The sequence below is a fragment of the Pipistrellus kuhlii genome, unplaced genomic scaffold, assembly GCF_014108245.1.
Source record: "Pipistrellus kuhlii isolate mPipKuh1 unplaced genomic scaffold, mPipKuh1.p scaffold_m20_p_1, whole genome shotgun sequence".
In the NCBI taxonomy this organism is placed as follows: domain Eukaryota; kingdom Metazoa; phylum Chordata; class Mammalia; order Chiroptera; family Vespertilionidae; genus Pipistrellus; species Pipistrellus kuhlii.
The window spans coordinates 86,285,567-86,304,977 of NW_023425404.1; the positions used below are offsets into that span (position 1 = coordinate 86,285,567).

The following is a 19,411-nucleotide window of genomic DNA, read 5'->3' on the forward strand; positions in this document are numbered from 1 at the left end:
ACATCGATGAGAGAGAAACATTGATCAGCTGTTTCTTGCACACCCCCTACTGGGGATGTGCCCCCAAACAAAGTGCATGCCCTTGACTGGAATCAAACCTGGGACCCTTCCGTCCACAGGCTGATACTCCATCCACTGAGCCAAACTGGTCAGGGCTTGTCAAATATTAATTGAGCATAATGGCTTGGTTCAATTTCTGGGTTCTCTGTTCTGTTACATTGGTCTATATGTCTGTTCTTGTGCCACTACCAGGTTGTTTTGAGAACAATGGCTTTGTAATATAGCTTGATATCTGGTATTGTGATCCCTCCAACTTTGTTCTTTCTCAAGATGCTGCAGCTATTAGGGGTCTTTTTTTATTTCATATGAATTTTTGGAGAGTTCTTTCTAGGTCTGTGAAATATGCCATTAGTATTTTAATGGTGATTGCATTGAATCTATAGATTGCTTTGGATAGTATGGACATTTTACTAATATTGTTTCTATCAATCCATGCACATGGTATATTCTTCTATTTGTTTATATCTTCTTATCTCTCTCTCTCTTTTTGAAATATGTCCTGTAGTTTTCTGAGAACAGATCTTTTACCTCCTTACTTTTATTCCCATTGGTGCAATGAGATTTAATTTATTTTTTATTTTTACTTTCTTCCTGTGTAAATTCATTATTGGTGTATAAAAAAGCCATAGATTTCTGGGTGTTAATTTTGTGTCCTGATATATTACCAAATTCATATATTAAGTCTATTGGTTTTTGATGGAGTCTTTGGGGTTTTCTATGTACAATATCATGTCATCTGCAAATAATGACAGTTTTACTTATTCTTTTCCAATTTAGATTCCTTTTAATTCTTCTTCTTGTCTGATAGCTATGGCTAGCACTTTATTATTTTTTAAAAAATAACCCTCTGCCATTTCCCCACCCCTCATTGTCCTCATCCATAGGTGCACAGTTTTTGTTCAGTCTCTTCCCACATTATGACTAGCACTTTAGTACTATGTCAAAAGGAATGGTGAGAGTGGGCATTCCTGTCTTATTCCTGTTCTTAGGGGAAATGGTTTTAGTTTTTGCCTTTTGAGTATGATGTTTTCTCTAGGTTTGTCATATATATAATATATATATATATATATATATATATATATACACATACATACATACATATACACACACACACCTACACACACACACACACACACACACACATATATATATATATATATATATATATATATATATATATATATCCTTTATCATTTTGATGCTTTCTCTATTCACTTCGCTGATAAGTTTTTATCAAAAATGGGTGTTGGATTTTGTCGAATGCTTTCTCTGTGTCTATGATATAATCATGTGATTTTTGTCTTTCAGTTTGTTTATGTGATGTATCACGATTATTGATTTGCAATAATTGTACTAGCTTTGCTTCCTTGCAATAAATCCCACTTGATCGTGGTGTATGGTATTTTTAATATATTGCTGGATGCAGCTTGCTACTATTTTGTTGAGTATTTTAGCATTTGTGTTCATCAGGGATATTGGCTTGTAATTCTCTTTCTTTGTAGTGTCTTTATCTGGTTTTGGAATCAGGGTAATGCTGGCCTCATAAAAAGAGTATGGAAGTATTCCTTCCTCATGGATTTTTCTGAAATAGTTTGAGGAGTATAGTTGTTAGTTCTTCTTTGAATGTTTGGTAAATCTCCCCTGTGAAGTCACCAGAAATGGGCTTTTTTGTGTGTGTGTGGCGGGGAGGGAGTTTTTTTTTATTTTTTTTTATTACTGCTTCTATTTCATCAGTTGTTATTGGCCTATTCAGGTTTTCTGATTCCTCTTGATTGCTTTGTGTTCTTATAATATTGTATTTCTGTGTTGTCAGTAATTGCTTCTCCACTTTCATGTCCAGTCATCTGAGGTGGAAGCTTTTGTTGCACCCGTTAGTGGGCTATGTGCACAGTCTTGTAGTTGGACCTTGATTGCTGTTAGTATCACTGGGAGGAATTGACCTTCAGGCCAATTGGCTGTGAGGACAAGCTATGTCTACAATGGAAGAGCTGCTGTGCAGGAAGAATCTTTTTAGAAGATTTTTTTTTAAATAAAATATATTTTATTGATTTTTTACAGAGAGGAAGAGAGAGGAAGAGAGAGTTAAAAACATCAATGAGAGAGAATCATTGATCAGCTGCCTCCTGCACACCCCCTACTGGGGATATGCCTGCAACCAAGGTACATGCCCATGACCAGAATCGAACCTGGGACCCTTCAGTCCACAGGCTGACTCTCTATATCCACTGAGCCAAACCGGTTTCTGCTCTAGAAGATTCTTGTACATAGGAGATTATATTTTTAAAGAAATGTTTCTATTTCATCTGCATTGTCCAGCTTGTTGGCATATAGTTGTTCATAGTATTTTCTTACAGTGCTTAGTATTTCTGTGTTGTCAATGATCGCTTCTCCACTTTCATGTCCAATTTTATTTATTTGGGTCCTCTCTCTTTTTGTCTTTTTTTTTTTAATCTGTATTATTCATATTATTACAGATGCTCCTCTTTTTCCATCCCCCAAAGCTCCCTTCCACCCAGTTCCCACTCCACTCCAGGCCCTCGCCCCCTCCCACCACTGTCCTCATTCATAGGTATAAGATCTTTGTCTAATCTCTTCCTGCATCCCTCCACCACCCCTTCCCCTGAGAATTGTCAGTCCACTCCCTTTCCATGCCCCTGGTGAATGATTCTATTACATTCACTAGTTTATTCTATTCATCAGATTTTTTATTCATTTGATTTTTAGGTTTATTTGTTGATAGATATGTATCTGTTGTCATTTTGTTGTATCTTCACCTTTTTCTTCTTCTTCCTATTCTTAGAGAATATTCTTCAGCATTTCATGTAATCCTGGTTTGGTGGTGATGATCTCCTTTAGCTTTTTCTTGTCTGTGAAGTTATTTATCTGACTTTCAATTCTAAATGATGGCTTTGCTGGATAGAGTAATCTTTGTTGTAGGTTCTTGCTATTCATCACTTTGAATATTTCTTGCCACTCCCTCCTGGCTTGCAGACTTTCTGTTGAGAAATCAGCTGACAGTCATATGGGTACTTCCTTGTAGGTAACTCATTGTTTTTCTCTTGCTGCTTTTAAGATTCTCTCTTTGTCCTTTGCCCCTGGTATTTTAATTATGATGTGTCTTGGTGTGGTCCTCTTTGGATTCCTCTATTTGGGAGTTCTCTGCACTTCCTGGACTTGTAAGTCTATTTCTTTCACCATGTAGTGGAAGTTTTCTCTCATTATTTCTTCAAATAGATTTTCAATATCTTTCTCTCTCTCTCTTCTTCTGGCACCCCCATAATTTGGAAGTAGATATGCTTGAAGCTGTCCCAGAAGCTCCTTACACTATTTTTATACTTATTCATTCTTTTTTCTTTTTGCTTTTCTGGTTGGGTGTTTTTTGCTTCCCCTTATTTCAAATATTTGACTTGATTCTTGGGATCCTCTAGTCTACTGTTAAATCTCTGTATATTATTATTTATTTCAGTCAGTGTATGCTTAATTTCTAACTGGTCCTTTTCCATTTTATTTTTGGCATTCTCACTAAGATCCTTGAAGTTCTCACTAAATTCCTTAGAGATTTCTAGAAGATTCTTGAGTAACTTTATATCTATGTTTTTGAACTCTATATCCAGTAGTTTGCTTTCCTTCATTTCTTTCATTTGTGACATGTTTCTTTGTCTCCACATTTTGGCTGCTTCTCTGTGTTTGTTTCTATGTCTTGGGAAGCTGCTAAGTCTCCTTGAATTGATAGAGTGGCCTTTTATGGTAGGTATCTCATAGGGCCCAGTAGCTCAGCCTCCCCAGTCACCTGAGGTGTACACTCTTGGTGCACCCCTTAGTGGGCTGTGTGCACAGTCTTCTTGTAGTTCAACCTTAATTGCTGTTGGTATCACTGGAAGGAACTGACCTCAAGGCCATTTGGCTGCAAGGACCAGCTATGTCTATAATGGAAGAGCTGCTATGTAGGAAACACCCTTATGAGGCAGGACTTGCTTCAGTGGGGCTTCGGTGCTCACTGAGTCTGCCCCTTGAGTGTGTTGCTTATGGATGTGAAGAGTTGTAATCTGGTATGATTTCACACTGACCACTGGGAACACTGGCTCATGGATCTCCCAGGAAGTGCAAAGGCAGCCACTGCCTGGTGCCACCGAGCAGGAGTTACAGAGAGATTTGAAGTTTCCTTCTCTTTGTATTGGGTTTGAAAGTGCCCAGATGAGGCATAGCTTTGGGGTATCTGACCCAGCTGCTGACTACTTGACGGGTTTTCAGCTGAGAAAGGACAGGCCATACATATGCAAAAGCTGCTGTGCACAGCTTGGGTGGAGTTGTAAATTGGCTTGGGTGAGGTCTCAGGGAATCACCAGGATGGAGCAAACAGCAATGGCTGCCAGTCAGCCCTGCACCAGAGAGGTCCCAGTGCTGGAACAATGACTGCTGTGAGCACCTCTGTCTGATAGAAAGCTGCTCTCGAGTTCCTGCCCGGATGCCAGACAGTCCAGTATCTCCTCCTATGTGTCTCAGTCACCCAGAGTCTTATCTGGAACTGGAGTTCAGAGCAAGCAGGAGCTTTCATCTCCCTCCTGATTAAAAAAGCAGCACACCTGGGTGCCAGCCCGTTCTGCACCTTCTACCAGTATCTATGCACTTTCTTTTTTACCTCTTTGGTTTTAGTACTTTCACTCAGCCAGCTTTCCCGTGGTTCTGATTGATAATTTGAATTCTGAAAGTGGAGAAGAATTTTGATGTGGTTGTGAGAGGCAAAAAGTACAGGCGTACAAACATCTTGGTTCTCTACTTTGTTTCTTGATGAGTCTGACTAACAGTTTATCAATTTGGTTTATCCTTTCAAAGAACAAGCTCTTGGTATCATTGATATATATATATATATATATATATATATATATATATATATATATATATATAAATTAGTGTCTTTGTTATTTTTTTTTTTCAGGGTTAGACCAACTTAGTGATTTTTATTGATAGGCAACAACTTAATATCCTAGGCATCACTAACCTGTGTACAACTGTACACAGCATTAGAGAAGAGCAGGCAGCAAAAAGTAAACAGAGTGGACTTAAGATCAATCTTCATTATTTTGCCCATATTTCATTATGTGTACACAGGAGCATGAAAGCAATTTGAAATCTTTTAATGGCAATAAAATTACAATCACCCATCTATATGACTAATACCTTAATTTCAAATGTTTGATCTATAATGTGTACATAAGCAGTTTCTCTTCACACAATTATTAAAATGTTTTGTTTTGTTTTCCTATTAGGAACCAGCAACTCATTTTTTCTGTTTATTTCTTTTGAAGAACTTCATCTTCTCTAATAACTGGCTCATTTTTATCATTTATCAAAAACTAAAGGGTGGGGGAAGAAAATGTTATGGATTAAAAAATTCATTTTTTAAGTAAAGATAAAATTAAATTTCACAAATTTACAAGAATCATTGCTTGTGCAGAATTCGTCCTACTAAACAATCAGACTTGAAATCAAATGCAAGTTCCCTTCCAACTCAGGAATCAGCATTATTTCAATATTATGGATTTTTTGGTGTATTTTCTTAAATCAAGTGACAGTCTATTTCAACCAAGTGATTTTGATTTGGAAGTTAGAAGACACCATAAACTATGTTGTGCACAAACCCAAGGCATCTCCTTTTCATTCTAGCCTGTTTTTGCAAAAGGGAGGAAGAGTTTCTCATTAAAGAGAGGAAGGAAGTCAGTGAGAGTTTGTGTTCTATAAGCTGGTGTCGGCACACACACACACAGGCGGTCACAGCAGGTCCATTTGGCGGTAAAAGAGGAGGTAGGTTGTGCAGTCTGCAGCGGGCTTTACCACCTTGACCATCTGTTCATCGATGCACAGCCACCATTCAGATCAATCTGGAAGACGTCCATAGTAGTGACCATCCGTCGCCCTGCTACCGTGATAGGTTCTTTGACATTTAAAATTATTATTTTTATTTTTAACTCCTGGAGAAAGCAGCTCTTTACTAATTTCCAAGTCCACAGGATATTCAATATTTTTTTATAAGCTTCTGACATCTGCAGTCAAATTGTTTCAGGTGCAACACAAGGATAGGAGGAAGCTTTTTCAGGGTCACCCTCCGACTAATCTCGACCTCTTCTTTGGTTCTTATGGTTTAACCTTGGACAGATTCTCTTGCCACCAAGCTTTCCAATGCATCTTGAATGGTATGGATCTTGTCAGACTGGCTATCCAACTGCAACTTGAGAAATGGCTGCAAGGTGGCAGATTCTTTTGAACTCTGCTGGTAAACCACAGACCTGATGTGTCCCCCCAAAATGCCAATGATTGTGGTCTAAATGAAGTCCACCTGGCGAGTGACTGAAGTCTTATTTCTGGGGCCCACTTGCTCCCATTCATCTTCACTTCCTTCACCTGGTTCTTCCTGCTCTTCCTCATTCATTGAGTAGCTTTTGGGTCCATTGGAAATAGAAAGTTTATCATTATTTGGTGAAAGAAGTTTCTTTAGGTTCAACATTTCCTCATGAAGTCCATTTAGAATGAAGCCCAAGTATTCCTTGGCATTTTCTTGTCGACCCTTTTCTGACAGGCTCGACTTGATGACTGTCAGGAGTCTAGAAATATATGTGGGTTCAAAGGCAGCTCCAGGGAGGATATCCCTCATGATTTTATCCCCAAGAGCTTGTCTGGGTTTTGGAGTTACTGGCATATTAGTAAACTCATTCATTAGCCGAACAAATCTGTCTATCATGGGTGTTGATGTACAAGGTCTTTGCACTTTTAAATACAGAGGAATGAACTTCATCAGGTGATACATCAGAGGGGAAGCAACTAGTCCCTGCAGGGTAGCATTAATCTAGCACCAGTTTCCTTTGTTGATCAGTCCACGGGGTTGCAATGAAACTGGTTTATGTATTAGGGTTACATTCTCCAGTAATTGCAATCTTTATGGCTACAGGATCCTCTAACACTGGAACAAGCCTTTCTGTGATTTCAGCCTGTTTTTCAGAGACCAGGGGAGATGTGGCAAGAAGGGAATACTTAGTTTCCTCAGAATCCACAGGCGAGGAGGAAGAGGGCTTAGAATCATGAAAAAGACTAGCCCATGACTTAGGCTGACTGACAGGAATGGTGCCCACTACAGAGGCCAGGGCCTCAGTGGGAGGGGAAGTGCTCTTGACCTTAGCTGGGTCCGAGTCCGTGTTTTCCACAGTGTGCAACTCTATTCCATTGGCAGCTGAGCCCTCACCCAAGGATTCAAGTATTTGTGCATTAGTAACACCAAAGTTTTCAGTAGTATCAATTCCAACATAAGGTGAGCCACAATTGTCCTCAACAGGCTGACCCTGTCAGCCTCTGTAGGAAATCAGGACTGTTCAAAGTCAGGCCCCTGGCAGCCCTTAGGTTGACCTGCAGTCCTAACATTGCTGTCCAGGACCCTAGGAAAAGAACCTCCAGGCACAGCGCCACTGACAAAGTCTGTGGAGGCCTGAGGGTTGCTACAAGTCCTGGGTGTTCCCAGCAAGGGCATACTGACCAACAACTCTACATCCTCTGTGCATATGCTGTTCAGGATGGTTAAACTGGCATGGCCTTCAGGGCTTCTGTGGCAATATTACCCTCACCGCCATCTTTAAAGTAATGATAATATCCAGGTGGACATTTTTCTTTTTACGCTCCCTTTGTCCAAGACCACCCGAGCTGCCATCATTTTCCAAAACTTCCACTCTGTGTTGGAACTGCCATCCAGATCAAGAACAGAGGCTGGGTACTGGCAGTCAATGGAGCTGTAGTTGGCTTCTTTATCTATGTCATCAGGGGTCTTTTTGAAAGTTATACAACTAAGAATAAATTCAGGGGCCTGAGGGTTCAATGTGTTTGAAATACTGTAGTTGGGAGTTCTTTGCAAAGTGTCATTGGATTCAATTACTTGGTTAACACCAAACTCAATTCTCTGATATTCTTTTCCATCAGGTAGTTCATCTGCAGCCTGTATGCCACACAGAACTGATTCATTGTATTGAGGAAGCTAAACTGGAGAGTGAGCAGTCACAAAGAATTGATTTAATTCATCAGGGCTAAAATCTCCAAAAATATACTGTGGGCTGAGGAGTATATTTGGCAGCCCGTTTCAGTGAGCCTTGTCTCTTGCCTGACTCCTCACTCTGCTTCCCCCACTGCTGCTATCTTCTCACCTGTACATAGACACTCCTGTGGTATTTCTTTTTGCTCTATTCTTTTGTTTCCTTCCTTCTGCTTACTCTAGGCTTTTCTTGTTGTTCTCTTTCTAGTTCTTTAAGTTGTAGGGTTAAATAGTTTCTTGCTGATTTTTCTGTGTGTGTGTTTTTTTGTTTTGTTTTGTTTTTTAGGTATGCTTGTAGTGCTATGAATTTCCTTCTCAGGATTGCTTTTGCTGTGTCCCAGAGATTTTTGGTTGTGCATTCATTTTTCTTTGTTTCCTGAAAGTTTTTTATTTCTTTCTTGATCTTGATAGTAACCCATTCATTGTTTAACAACATGCTATTTATCCTCCATGTGTTTGAATATTTTGGGGTGTAGTTGATTTCTAATTTTATTCCACTGTGATTTGAGAAGATGCTTGATATGTTTTCAATATTTTTGAATGTGTAGAGATTTGTTTTGTGTTCTAACATGTGGTCCATTTTTTGTGAATGATCCATGTGCACTTGAGAAAAATGTATATTCTGCAGCATTTGGGTGTTATGTTCTATAAATGTCAATTAAATCTATCTGATCCAGTGTGTCATTTATTATCTCTGTTTTCTTGTTAAACTTTTGTCTGGAACATCTATCCAGTGAAGTCAGAGAGAGGGATTTTAAATTCCCCTACTATGACCGTACTGTTGTTGATCTCTCTGTTAAAGTCCTCTAGAAGTTATTTTACATATTTAGGTGCTGCTATATTGGGTGTGTTTACCAGGCTTATCTCCTTTTGTTGGATTGAACCCTGTAGTATTATGTAGTGACATTTGTTGTCTCTTGGGATGGCCTTCACTTTAAAGTCTATTTTATCTGATATGAGCATTGCTACTCCAGCTTTTTTCTCTTAGCATGGAAAAATTTTTCCCATTCCTTCACTCTCGTCCTGTGTGTGGTTTTGTTTTGTTTTGTTTTGTTTTGTTTTGTTTTGTTTTGAGGTGGGTCTTTTGTAGATAGCATATAGTGGAGTCATGTTTTTATATCCATTCAGCTATCCTACACCTTTTGATTGAAACATTTAATCCATTTACATTTAGCATTATTATTGATTGGTACTTATTTATTGCCATTTTAATTCTGTTTTACTAGGTTTCTCTCTGTGTTTCTTCTTCTCATTACAGCAGTCCTTTTAGCATTTCTTGTAATGCTGGGTTGGTGGTGATGTACTCCTTTAGCCTTTTTTTTTTTTAATTGAATTTTTACAGAGAGGAAGGGAGAGGGATAGAGAGCTAGAAATGTCGATGAGAAAGAATCATCAACCAGCTGCGTCCTGCACACTCCCCACCGGGGATGTGCCCGCAACCAATGTACATGCCCTTGACTGGAATCGAACCTGGGACCCTTCAGTCTGCAGGCCGACACTCTATCCACTGAGCCAAACCGGTTTTGGCATTGACTGCCTGTTTTGAATGATAGCCTTGCTGGTTATAATAATCTTGGTCTCAGATCTTTGCATTTCATTACCTTGAGTACTTCATGCCATTCCCTCTGGCCTATAGAATTTCTGATGAGAAATCAGGTGTCTGCTTTATGGGAACTCCTTTGTAGGTAACAGTTTTCTTTTCTCTTGCTGCCTTTAAGATTCTCTCTTTGTCTTTAATTTTTGGCATTTTAATTATGATGTGCCTGGGCATGGTCTTATTTGGGTTCTTGCTTGGAGTTCTTTGTGCCTCCTGAACTTGTGTGACTTTTTCCTTTGCCAGGTTAGGGAAGTTTTCTGCCATTATTTCTTCAAATAGGTTCTCTATCCCTTTCTCCTCTTCTGTCTCTTCTGGCACATCTGCTATTCTAATATTGTTATGTTTCACATTATCCCACAGCTTCCTTAAGCTGTCCTCCTGTTTATTAATGGTTTTTTTCTTTTTGTTTCTCTGATTGAATGATATTTTCAACTCTGGTTTCTAATTCACTGATTCAGTCTTCAGCTTCACCTAATCTGCTGTGTATTCCTTCCAATGTGTTCTTTATTTGTTATATATAATTTTTTTTTAATCTCAGAATGATCTTTTTTCATAGTTACTATATTTTTTGCATGCTATTGTGCATTTTTTACCATCATTACTCAGAACTCAGTTTCAGATAAATTTCTTATCTCTGCTTCATTTATCTCTTCTTCTGGGGAATTCTCTATTCTTTCATTTGGGGGTTCTTTCTTTGTCTCCTCATTTTGGCTGTCTGGGTTTATAAATATGTAGTAGGTACCATGTTTCCCCGAAAATAAGATATCCTCTAAAAATAAGACCTACTTACAGGTTTCCTTCTGAGTGAAATATAAGGCATCCCCTGAAAATAAGGCTCCCCCTAGGCTAAACATAAGAGATTTGGTCCACTGATTCTGAAAGAAATGGAGTCACAAGAAATTCACCAGGAAATTCAGGAATTGGATTGTTATGATGATGTTCCAGAAGATGATGACATGATTGTCATTGATTAAATGAGTAAATTCTTGATACTGTAGGATTCACAGTTTGTCTGGTTTGTGTTGACAACTACTGTACTACCGTACCGTATATGGGTAATAAATTTCCTTTATTTTCATTTAACAATAAATGTGTACCATATTCTTCTTCATGGAAAAAGAAGACATCCCCTGAAAATAAGACCTAGTGCATCTTTGGGAGCAAAAATTAATATAAGACACTGTCTTATTCTTGAGGAAACATGGTAGATCCTCTACACCTCTCAATCTCTAGAGTAGGACAGTGTTAAAGGCTATTTCTGACTAATTCGATCAGGCAAAGACTCAAAGCCTCCAAAGACTACCTCTGCCTACAGACTGATAGGATTCTAACTTGAAATGTCCCCTAGGCAATTGTCCTCAAGTGTGGAGAGAATTTATTTTTTTCATCAGGGTAGAGCAGTTGCTTCTGTGTGGAGGCTAATTGTTATTTTTAACCTCTTAAGTGGCCTCAGGTTTTCCAATAGGGTGTGTCAACTTTCTTTCCCTCTCCTCCAGGAAAGGCAAATTGGGAAAGATGTCCTCTGCTGACGGAGGGAATAACTCAGCCCAGGAGACTTGGGGTGTCTGCCTCTGAGCTCTATTCCCTGAGTCTCCTGTCCTGGCTTCTGCTCTAACCCCTCCAGTTCACTTCACCTTCCTCCTGCCAGAGCACAAGGTGGGTGGCACCACAGAGAATTTTGTGCATTGGCCCTTTAAGAGGGTGCCTGAGTGTTCAGCTGTTACTCTCTGGCAGACAGTACCCTGCTGCTTTTCACAGCCAGATGTTAGGTGGGTACTCTTCTCAGTTCTGGTGCTCTCTGCTGGGGGTCCCAGCTTGGGGATTAGATCCCATAGTTGTCAGTGACAACTCTCCCACAGCTGAGAAATCTCTCTGGGACTTCACTTGCTGTCTGTGGGCACCTGGCCAACCCTTTTGCACCTCCACCCCTCCTACCAGTCTCTATGTAATATCCACTTTTGATCCTCGAGTATCAGGGTTCTCTCCTGCATGTTTTCCATTGATTATTCAGGAAGTTTTTCTGTATTTCAGTTGTAATTCCAGTTTGTTCCTAGTGGTATGTCCATGCAGCATCCACTTACACTACTTCCATTTTTAATCTCTGACCATTTTTTTCATTAGCTTTTATTCCACGTTTGTGAATATAAAATATAAATCTTAGGAAGGACCACAGAGATCACCTTGTCCAACTTATTCTCCTGATAGATGAGAAAATCGAGTTCACATAACTATCTTGGAGAAAATGAGGATTTTGAATTTTTTTTTACATCACTCCCACACCACTATACTATAATCATCCTTTTTTTTTTTTTAAAGAATATATTTTCATTGATACCAGAAGGAGAAAAATAAAGATAAAAACATCAACGATGAGAGGAAATCATCAATTGGCTGCCTTCTGCACGCCCTCTCCTCCCTCATCCCCCCCACTGGGGATTAAACCCACAATCCATGCATGTTTCCTGACTGGGAATCAAGCCATGACCTCCTGTTTCATAGGTTGACACAGCCACTGAGCCAAATCTGCCAGCCATAATCATCTTTAATTTGTACATATATTTGTGAGAAAGAAAAGGTGTGTACCTGGGATGCCCTTGGTGCTGACAGCTCTAATGCTTTATGCTGTGGGACAACAGCTTTACTAGCTATGCACACAATCAGAGGTTATTTTCATTGCCTGCACCCAGTTCATGCAGTGAACTTTTATTTTATTTTTTTAAACTTTTTAATTGATTTTTTTTTTTTTTACAGAGAAAAAGGGAGATGAATAGAGAGTTAGAAACATCGATGAGAGATAAACACTGATCAGCTACCTCCTGCACACCCCCTAGTGGGATATGCCTGCAACCAAGGTACATGCCCTTGACTGGAATCAAATCCAGGACCCTTCAGTTCTCAGGCTGAGGCTCTATCCACTGAGCCTAATCAGTCACGGTTGCAGTGAACTCTTCTTAGACACAGGGAACTGCTTCAGTGGAAGAACCCATGGGGGCACCACTTTCAATTCACCTAACAATCCCTGAGAAACCATAAACATATTTGAATATTCTAAGAAACAAGTTTGAGAACCATTTCTTGCATAAAAAAAAATCCCCAGTTGTCCTATGCAGTGGTATTTCCCCCACTTGCCAGTAGATAAAGCTTTAGTAAAGATAAATTAATTAACTTAAGGGTGGCAGAGTAAGGGTTCAAACTCCGCCAGTCTGATTCCTAAATTCATGCTGATAATCTCTCTACCATCTTACCTTCCTGTGGAGTGAAATGAATCAGTCCATTGTTAAAAAGCCCTCCAGGAAGAACAAGCACCACGTGATTTCTTGAATTTGTAGATTTTATTTGTTAATTTTGCTTCCCTGGAAATTCTGGTGACATAATTTATTAATGACAAAGACGGATCAAGAAGACAATGCTTTAGCATGGACTGGTTTGGCTCAGTGGATAGAGCATCAGCCTGCGCACTGAAAGGTCCCGGGTTCGATTCCGGGCAAGGGCATGTACCTTGGTTGTGGGCACATCCCCAGTAGAGGGTGGGCATGAGGCAGCTGATCGATGATTCTCTCTCATCAATGTTTCTAACTTTCTATCCCTCTCTCTTCATCTCTGTGAAAAATCAATAAAATATATTAAAAAAAAAAAGAAGACAATGCTTTAGAAGTCTTTTGAGTGCATATTCACTGCTTGAAAACAATTGAACAAAAAGAAAAGAATTTTTCCACTGAATGATCTATTTATTAAAGAGCTTAGTACTGAATCCAATGAAAATATTTCCCATCTCTTGCCCTATTAGGTGGCCAGCTCATTAATCCACAACTTTGTTTCCTGTCACCACCTTTTTGCCCTATTTAAATGGACACTTTGAATGGCCCACTAGTTGGTAATAAAGGTATTTTGAACTTGAAATTATACATTTGTGGGTGCTTGAGGTTTTTAGCCTCTAATTATATTTTATCTTTTCACTCACTAGTTAATAACAGAAATTGCTCACAGCAAAGCATACTCAAATCCTGTATTTTGTTGCCTCCACTAGAGGACCTTTGCTTTTGCAAATTGCTTGACTTTTCCCTTTCCTATGATTTTTAAAAGTTATAATTTTACAAATATAAGCTCTGGGAACACTACTACAATAGAAGAATTCTATACTACACTACTACAATAGAAGAAAACAGTCTCTAAATTCGCTGCAACATGAAATTACCACTCATCCTTCCACTTCCAAGGTCCATAGCGTTTTGCAACTTTCTCTGAATCCCAGTTATCAAATCTCTTGGAACCAAATACTGGGGGGAACCTGAATGTTCCTAGCTGTTGAAATAGGTTTGATTTTGTGAGTAAATATTTTCATGTTCTTTGGCAGTCTGTTGTATATGTAACTTATTATAAAGGAGCATTTTGGTATTAAATTACATTAAGCTATTTTCCCTATCCAAGTTCTGCTTGCATATGATACTTGTTAGAGTAAACAAATTCTATTCTTAAGCCCTCAGATCGAACAGTTTGTCCGCTTTGAATGAATTGGGTTGACAACTTACTGCTTTCATGGAAACTTTGTGCCAAACAGGGACAACCTGTTAGCAGGAAAATGTCCTGAAATAACTGTGGATAACAGGATTTGCCAGCATTGCAGTTCACTTAGTGCTCCAGGTCAAAGCTGATGCTCAGGGCCTTGGGGGTAGTGGGAGATTCTAGAATGGCACATACCAGCATTAGATTTAGAGGTGCAGCTTTATGAGAGCTGACATTTATTCAAACCAAGTCTCTATTGATTCAAGAGGTCTTAATGATCACTTCCCTTCAGCTTCTCTTGGAAGAAACAATCCAAGGCAAGCCAGTTGCCACCCACTAAGCATACTTCTCACCAACCGGCCTAACCAGCTGGCATCTGAAAACAGATCAGTTTCCCATTAATGATTCTAGCAGAAAAGGATTTGCGAAAGTGCTGATGTGAGACATGTGACCTCATTCTCATGAGCAAAAGAGGCTTGAACAAATAGCGTGGGTACAAAAGGGTAGATGCATTTAGAGGGGGAAGGATGAAAGAGGAATAAGGAGCAGGTGGCAGCAAAAAGTTGAAGTTAGAGAAAGAACATTTTCCAGTGGATTGAATATCTTTGCTTCAGCATGTCCTTCCACAGACAGGTTGATACCATATATAATCAAAATAGAGGTCTCGCTCTACATCTACAAAAAAAAAAGTTATGTTTGGTGGGGATCTCTGGTACAGGTGATAGAAATTGAACCTTTCCAGGAATTAAGTACATGCCTCCAAAGAGGGGGCCAAGCACCAATAGGCTTTCTACTGGAGAATTTCCAAATTTTTTACTCCAGCCCAGAACACTCTCAGATCCAACTGTCAAAGACATTTCTGCTTGACTGAGGCTGCTTTTCCTCCCTCCCCAGCTGCACCCTGTCCTCTAATGGCCCATCTCAATGAAAGGAAGCTCCACCTGCCCCAGTCGCTGGACCAGGGAAACTTCCTCTCCTCAGGCACTCACTCTTCCACCTAACACACACGCACACCTTCACCTGTCACTTGGGGGAGAGAAACACTCAGCAGATAGCAAAGTACCATGTTGATATAAAGTACTGTGAATGATATTATAAAGTTAGAGAGTCATTTTATGAAGGATAGTTTCAGAGTGAGAATACACTAGGTTACCCAAGTTACAGAGAGAGGGAGAGGGAGGGGAGGAGACAGAGAGAACGCCCATAGATGGTTTACATTAGAAGAGCATCCAGGGAGCTGGCCTTGAAACAGCTTGCAGTTCAGTAGGAGTTTATTCGTTCTTTGTGTGAAATTGTTCAAAAATAGCATTGATCCAAACTTTTAGACAACATGGGAATGCATAGGTATTTCCTCTTCAGCTTGGCATGTTTGGTGGTGGCAGCCAAGGCACCTGTCACCTAGAGCAGGCTGGAGCCAGCTGAGAGGGGAATGGAGAGCCTGCAGTTTAACTTAGCCCCCTAGTGTCATGGGCTTCCCCTTTGCTGAGCTCTCACACATGACCCTTTAGGTAGTATCTGAGTCCCAGGAGACCAGATTTAGTGTTCACTACCCATTCTACTTCTAATTTGAGTCTCCAGAACTAGGCTTCTTATGACCATCTTAAGTAGTGTTTAACTACACAAGTTTTCTGTGCCTTCATAGGTCTCTACAGAAAAGACCCTCTTAAAGACTGATTCCCCTATTATATATATACATGTGTACATGTGTGTAAGACAACTCCATGGTTAAATGAGAAGATCTCAGTCCCTAAAGATTGGCCCCAAATTCTTATGTCAATTTGGGCAAATTCCTTTATTTTTTGCATTAGTTTGACTACCATAACAAAATACCATAGACTAAGTGGTTTACACAACAGCAATGTATTTTCTCATTTGGAGGTTAGAAGGCCAAGATCAAGATATAGGCGGAGTTGGTTTTGTCTGCAGCCTCTCTCCTTGGCTTTCAGATGACTGCCTTCTTGCTGTGTCCTCCTGCTAACTTTCTACAGTGTGCACATATCTATAAGGTGTTTCTGTGTGTCCTAAACTCTTTTACTATATGGACACCAATTCTGAGATATTGAGGGTTATGATTTCAACACATGAATTTTGGAGGAACAAAATTCAACACATATCACTTAAAAAAATCTTTATTGTTCAGATTATTAAAGATCATCCTCTTTCCCCCTCTAACCCCCCATAACTCCCCTCCACCTGGTTACCACTCCACCCTATGCCCTCGCCCCCCTAGTGTCCTCGTCCATAGGTGAATATTTTTGTCTGGTCTCTTCCCACCCACCCCCACACCCCTTTCCCCCTGAGAATTGTCAGTCTACTCCCAATGGCTTCTGATTCTATTACATTAACCAGTTTATTCTATTCATCAGATTTTTTATTCATTTTATTTTTAGGTTTACTTGTTGATAGATATGTATCTGTTGTCACGTTGTTGTTCATAATTTTTTTAAATAAAATATATTGTATTGATTTTTACAGAGAGGAAGGGAGAGGGATAGAGAGTTAGAAACATCGATCAACTGCTTCCTGCACAACCCCTAATGAGGATGTGTCCACAACCAAGGTACGTGCCCTTGACCAGAATCAAACCAGGGACCTTTCAGTCTGCAGACTGACGCTCTATCCACTGAGCCAAACTGGTTATGGCTATATATTTTTTATCTTTACATTTTTCTTCTTTCTCTTCTTAAACAATACCCTTCAGCATTTCATATAATCCTGGTTTGGTGGTGATGAACTCCTTTAGCTTTTTCTTGTCTGTGAAGCTATTTATCTGAACTTCAATTCTAAATGAGAGCTTTGCTGGGTAATCTTTGTTGTAGGTTTTTTCTATTCATCACTTTGAATATTTCTTGCTACTCCTTCCTGGCTTGCAGAGTTTCTGTTGATAAATCAACTGACAGTTGTATAGGTACTCCCTTGTAGGTAACTCATTGTTTTTCTCTTGCTGCTTTTAAGATTCTCTCTTTGTCTTTTGCCCCTGGCATTTTAATTATGATGTGTCTTGGTGTGGTCCTCTTTGGATTCCTTTTGTTTGGGGTTCTGTGTGCTTCCTGGACTTGTAAGTCTATTTCTTTCACCATGTAGTGGAAGTTTTCTCTCATTATTTCTTCAAATAGATTTTCAATATCTTGCTCTCTCTCTCTCTCTTCTTCTGGCACCCCCATAATTCGGATGTAGGTATACTTGAAGCTGTACCAACATCCTTACACTATCTTCATACTTATGGATTCTTTTTTTCTTTTTGCTCTTCTGGTTGGGTGTTTTTTGCTTTCCCGTATTTCAAATCTTTGACTTGATTCTTGGGATCCTCTAGTCTACTGTTAAATCTCTGTAAATATGCTTAATTTCCTTTTTTTTTTTTTTTTGCATTCTCACTAAGATCCTTGAAGGTCTTATAAGTTCCTTGAAGATTTCTAGAATAACCTTATAACTGTGGTTTTGAACTCTATATCCAGTATTTTGCTTTCCTCCATTTCTTTCATTTGTGACTTGTTTCTTTGTCTCTGCATTTTGGCTGCTTTCCTGTGTTGATAGAGTGGCCTTTTGTGGTAGGTATTATATAGGGCCCAGTAGCTCAGCCTCCCCAATTACCTGAGATGGACATTCTTGGTGCACCCCTTTTGGGCTATGTGCACAGTCTTGTAGTTAAGCCTTGGTTTCTATTTGTATCTCTTGGAGGAATTGACCTCCAGGCCATTTGGCTGTGAGGACCAGCCCTGTCTACAATGGAAGAACTTCTGTAGGAGATACCCTTAGGGGCAGGACTTGCTTCAGTGGGGCTTTGATATTCATTGAGTCTTCCCCTTGAGTGTGTTGCTTATGAATGTGAAGAATTGTAATTTGGTATGGTTTCACACTGACCACTGGGTACACTGGCTCTTGGAAGTCCCAGGAGGTATAAAGTCAGCCACTGCCCGGGGTCAGCCAGCAGGAACTACAGAAAGATCTGCAGATTCATCCTCTTTGAATAGGATTTGAAAGTGCCCAAATGAGGCTCAGATGTGAAGCAATGCAGGCTGCTACTGCTGGGAGTTGGGCCTTCTTTTAGACGCTTTGGGGATCTCTGACCCAGCTGCTGCCTTTTTAACAGGTTTTAGGCTGAGAAAGGACAGACCATTCATATGCAAAAGATGCTGATCACAGCTTGGGTGGGGTTGTAAATTGCTTGGGTCTCAGGGAATCACCAGGGCAGAGCAAACAGCAATGGCTGCCAGTCAGCCATGCATTGGAGAGATCCCCACATCTCCACATCTATGCCCCCGCACAGGAACAATGATTGCTGTGAGCACCTCTGAAAGAAAGCTGCCCTCAAGTTCTAGCCCAATACCAGGCAGTCCAGTCTCTCCCCATAGGAGTCTGGGTCCCCAAAGTCTCACCCGGATTTGGAGTTCAGAACAATCAGGAGCTTGTATCTTCCTCCTGATTGAAAAAAACAAAACAAAACAAAAAAGAGCACACCCAGTTTCCAGCCCATTCTGTGTGTGCTTCAGCACATCTGTACCTCCTACCAATCTTAATGCAATTCGTTCTTTCCTTCTAGTTGAAGAACTTCCAGTCAGCCAGCTTTCCTATGGTTCAGGATGATAGTTATTTTGTCTTTTATTTGTAGATTTGATGTGGTTGTGAAAGTCAGCAAGTACAGGTGTTTACGTATGCCACCATCTTAGTTCTCCTCCCATAACACTTTTCTTAACTTCATTTTTACTCTTTGATGTCTGAAGTAGTTGGGTCAATGACTTTTGAGGTCCTTTCTCAGTCTACCAGTGCTGCCTTTTCAGTGCGTGCTTACCAGTCTCTCTCTCTCTCTCTCTCTCTCTCTCTCTCTCTCTCTCTCTCTCTCTCTCTCAATTATATATACTTAAATGCACTGGCCATGTTGGTTTTTTTCTTCATATGTTTCCCCATCTAAAGGTAACACCTCTTCCCTTCCATCCATTGTTAGTTGTTGGTGCTGACATTGACAAGGTTATCTGAGTTGGTTCCCTATAACGCTTGGAATTCAGAATGTCTGTGGATGAACAGAGGAGCCTCTTGGGAGGACTGAGCCTAACTACAGTGGCTGCTATGTGCTCTGTTTTCCCTAGGTCACTGATATCCTTCCTCAATAGAGCCCCACTTGATGGAGGCATAGGCATACCCCTGTGATCCTTGTTTGGAGAATTAGATCAATACACTCCCACCCC

The 19,411-nt window shown here is 40.0% G+C and overlaps 1 pseudogene; it reads right to left on the reverse strand.

Annotated features, from left to right (window-relative positions):
- Positions 1 to 4,998: 4,998 nt before the first annotated feature.
- Positions 4,999 to 19,103, reverse strand: LOC118716768 (annotated as a pseudogene).
- Positions 19,104 to 19,411: the final 308 nt, after the last annotated feature.